The following is a 5,081-nucleotide window of genomic DNA, read 5'->3' on the forward strand; positions in this document are numbered from 1 at the left end:
ACTCTTCCAACAAAATCTTGACCGCCAGGAGTTCCCGGTTGCCTACGTCCTAGTTCCTCTCTGCGGGATTGAGACGATGAGACAGGAAGGCACGGCATGAAGCTTTTGGTTCTGGGCAGATCGCTGGGACAGGATGGCCCCCACTCCAACGTCAGAAGCATCACCGTCTACAACAAATTGAGGAGACGGGTCCGGATGGACGAGGATGGGTGCTGTGGTGAACTGATGGTTCAGGTCCACAAAGTCTCTGTTGACAGCTGGAGACCATGTGAACGGTACTTTGGAAGAGGTGAGTGCAGAGAGGGGGGCCGCCAGGGTACTGTAGCCCCGAATGAAACAGCGGTAGAAGTTAGCGAAACCTAGGAAACGTTGTAACTGCACCCTGGACATAGGTTAAGGCCAATCTACCACACTTTTCCAGGATCCATTTGGACATTTCCCTCAGCAATGACATACCCCAGAAAGGAGATTGTCGAGCGGTGGAACTCACACTTATCGGCTTTCATGAACAACTGGTTCTCCAGGAGGCGCTGAAGGACCTGTCTGACATGAAGAACATGTTCTTGGGCAGACAGGGGAAAAAAACAGAATGTCGTCAAGGTAGATGAACACAAAACGGTTTAGCATGTCCCAGAGCACATCGTTTACCAGAGCCTGGAAGACAGAGTAGGTGAGTCCAAACGGCATGACCTGGTACTCATGTCTGCTGGCTGTGTTGAATGCTGTCTTCCACTCATCTCCTTCGCATATCCAAACCAGGTGTTAGACATTCCAAAGGTCCAGCTTGGAAAAAAATGGTGGCCCCCTGGAGAGGTTCAAAAGCCGAGTAGTGGGTAAGAATGGCTGTGGGTAGTGGGTAACAATTTTTAATCGTAATGTCATTCAGACCCCGGTAGTCAATGCACGGACGAAGGGTCTTGCCCTTCTTCTCCGGCAGGAGATGCAGACGGACGGACGCCTCCAGTAGCCAGAGACTCCTCTATGTATTCCTCCATGGCCTTGGTCTCCGGCCCAGATAAAGAATATAGACTACCATGGGGTGGTGTGGTGCATGGGAAGAGATCAATGGCACAATCATAAGGAAGGTGTGGGGGAAGAGAAGTAGCACGTGCCTTACTGAAAACTTCCTGGAGGTCATGGTATATAGTGGGAATGGCAGAGACATCCAAAGCCTTGCTAAGGAGGACGTCTCGGGGACGGCTGTGCTGCTTTAAGACAGTGGGAATGGCAGAGACATCCAAAGCCTTGCTAAGGAGGACGTCTAGGGGACGGCTGTGCTGCTTTAAGACAGTGGGAATGGAAAAATGGGCTCTAACCCAGGATGGAGCTCATGGTCCAGTCAATAACAGAGTTGTGTTTTTGGAGCCAGGAAAATCCCAAGACAACAGGAACATGGGAAGATACTGTATGGTCTCACTGTGGTTTCCTAAAACCTGTATATGAACTGGCACTGTACTATGGGTGACTCCTCCAATTGAGCGGCTGTCCAGTACCCTTGCATCCATGGGGACAGAGAGGGGTTGAGGGAATACTAAGTTCAGAAACAATAGTAGCATCCATGAAACTTTCATCAGCCCCAGAGTCAATGAGCATTCAGATAGATTGGTCTCCCCACAGCAAAAGCACAAAAAACGAGTGCAGGTGTTGGGAATTAGGAAACTCCCAGTCTGGCTCACCAGAGTACTTGTACCCACCAGAGACAAGTTTCCTAACAGGGCAGGTAGCTATATAATATCCTGCCCCTCCACAGTACAGACAACAGTTTGAACTCAGCCTACATGAGCATTCCCCAACCGATAACCTAGCTCTTCCCAGTTGCATAGGCTCAGGAGTATCCAACTCACCCATCGTTGATGATTCTCGGGGTACCTCAGGTGTTTTCGGCTTTCCTCGGAAATACGTACGTTGGGGATTTCCGGATTCCTTAGGACGAGTGCCATCATCAGACAAACGAGTGTTTGAGGAAGCCCGACCTCCTCTCACACCGGCGTTGTCATAGGCGGCCATCAATCCTAATCAAAAGGGTGATAAGGGAATTGAGGTCCAGTGGTATTTCCCAAGCTGCGAGCTTGTCCTTTATCCCCTCCGACAGTTCATGGAGGAAGGTGTCGAACAGAGCCTCCGGATTACAGGAACTCACGGTGGCCAATGTGCGAAAATCTACTGCGTAGTTTGCCACACTATGGGAGTTCAGATGTACCTGCAATACTTTGAGCGGTCTCCCTCCCGGGCACCTGAGAATCGAAAAACCTTCCTCACTTCTGCCACGAATTCCTCCAAGCTCTTGCACACAGCAGAATGCTGCTCCCGCACAGCTGTTGTATAGACGGACCAAGGTGCGTATGTTGAGTTCCACATAATATTTAAGAGTGAAACTTTGCAAAACAAACTTTGCAAAACAACAAACCGTGACAACAGAGGTACTACATACACTTACTCAAAACATAAACAATATCCTATAACCCACAGGTGGAAAAAAATCTACTTAAGTATGATCCCCAATTAGAGACAACAATAGCCAGCTGCCTCTAATTGGGAATCATACCAAAACCACAACATAGAAAACAACCTAGAACCCCACATAGAAAATATAAACTCGACTAACCCCTCTAGTCACACGCCCTGGGGGCCTGATGTGTGGGGCCGGTACAGGTGGCACCGGACTAGTGACACGCACTTCAGGGCAAGTGCAGGGAGGAGGCACAGGACATATTGGACTGGGGACACGCACTTCAGGGAAAGTGCGAGGAGCAGGCACAGGACGTAGCTGACTGGGAAGACGCACTTGAGGGAGAGTGCGAGGAGCAGGCACAGGATGTACCGGGCTGTGGAGACGTACTGTAGACCTGTTGCGTATAGCCGGCATCAATGGTACCGGTTCGATGACACACCTTTACAAGGCAAGTGCGGGGAGCAGCACAGGACGTACCGGGCTGTGGAGGCGCACTGGAGACACGGTGCGTAGAACCAGCACACATTGTACCAGCACACATTGTACCTCAAAGCGAGTGCGGAGAGCTGGCACAGGTGGCATGGACAGCTAACACGCTCCTCAGGGCGACTGTATTGCCTCTCCAGCCAAACCAATACCTCTCTCTCAACACAATGTAACTCCAAGTCAATCACACTTCTGTGAAATCAAACTGTCCACTTAGGAAGCAACACTGATTGACAATACATTTCACATGCTGTTGTGCAAATGGAATAGATAAAAAAGGAGTGGTTCTGCAGGTGATGACCACAGACCACTTCTCAGTTCCTATGCTTCCTGGCTGATGTATTGGTCACTTTTGAATGCTGGCGGTGCTTTCACTCTAGTGGTAGCATGAGACGGAGTCTACAACCCACACAAGTGTCTCAGGTAGTGCAGCTCATCCAGGATGGAACCTCAATGTGAGCTGTGGCAAGAAGGTTTGCTGTGTCTGTCAGCGTAGTGTCCAGAGCATGGAGGCGCTACCAGGAGACAGGCCAGTACATCAGGAGACGTGGAGGAGGCCGTAGGAGGACAACAACCCAGCAGCAGGACCGCTACCTCCGCCTTTGTGCAAGGAGGAGCAGGAGGAGCACTCCCAGAGCCCTGCAAAATGACCTCCAGCAGGCCACAAATGTGCATGTGTCTGCTCAAACGGTCAGAAACAGACTCCATGAGGGTGGTATAAGGGCCCGACGTCCACAGGTGGGGGTTGTGCTTACAGCCCAACACTGTGCAGGACGTTTGGCATTTGCCAGAGAACACCAAGATTGGCAAATTCGCCACTGGCGCCCTGTGCTCTTCACAGATGAAAGCAGGTTCACACTGAGCACGTGACAGACGTGACAGAGTCTGGAGACGCCGTGGAGTACGTTCTGCTGCCTGCAACATCCTCCAGCATGACCGGTTTGGCGGTGGGTCAGTCATGGTGTGGGGTGGTATTTCTTTGGGGGGCCGCACAGCCCTCCATGTGCTCGCCAGAGGTAGCCTGACTGCCATTAGGTACCGAGATGAGATCCTCAGACCCCTTGTGAGACCATATGCTGGTGCGGTTGGCCCTGGGTTCCTCCTAATGCAAGACAATTCTAGACCTCATGTGGCTGGAGTGTGTCAGCAGTTCCTGCAAGAGGAAGGCATTGATTCTATGGACTGGCTTGCCCGTTCCCCAGACCTGAATCCAATTGAGCACATCTGGGGCATCATGTCTCGCTCCATCCACCAACGCCACGTTACACCACAGACTGTCCAGGAGTTGGCGGATGCTTTAGTCCAGGTCTGGAAGGAGATCCCTCAGGAGACCATCCGCCACCTCATCAGGAGCATGCCCAGGCGTTGTAGGGAGGTCATACAGGCACGTGGAGGCCACACACACTACTGAGCCTCATTTTGACTTGTTTTAAGGACATTACATCAAAGTTGGATCAGCCTGTAGTGTGGTTTTCCACTTTAATTTTGAGTGTGACTCCAAATCCAGACCTCCATGGGTTGCTAAATTTGATTTCCATTGATCATTTTTGTGTGATTTCATTGTCAGCACATTCAACTATGTAAAGAAAAAAGTATTTAATAAGAATATTTCATTCATTCAGATCTAGGATGTGTTATTTTAGTGTTCCCTTTATTTTTTTGAGCAGTATATTTAATAGTGAAACTTTGCATTACAAACAAACGTAACTGCAAACCGTGATAACAGAGGTGCTTACTCAAAACATAAACAATATCTCATAACCCACACGTGGAAAAAATTATACTTAAAAAGATGAGAGGCCTGTAATTTTCGTCATGGGTTCACTTCGGCTGTGACAGACAGGATGAGGGGAAGGATCCAGAGAGTCACATTGTAGGATTTGTAGTGGATTTGTTTTCAAATTGTGGTGGAAAGTAAGTATTTGGTCAATAACAAAAGTTTCTCAATACTTTGTTATATACCATTTGTTGGCAATGACAGAGGTCAAACGTTTTCTGTAAGTCTTCAAAAGGTTTTCACACACTGTTGCTGGTATTTTCCTTTCCCCCTTCTGATGACCAGGTGGCGAATCGCATCTCTGCATGTCTGGCAGACATATCAGTGTGGATGACGGATCACCACCTCAAGCTGAACCTCGGCAAG

The sequence above is a fragment of the Oncorhynchus nerka genome, linkage group LG24 (assembly GCF_034236695.1).
Source record: "Oncorhynchus nerka isolate Pitt River linkage group LG24, Oner_Uvic_2.0, whole genome shotgun sequence".
Classification (NCBI taxonomy): domain Eukaryota; kingdom Metazoa; phylum Chordata; class Actinopteri; order Salmoniformes; family Salmonidae; genus Oncorhynchus; species Oncorhynchus nerka.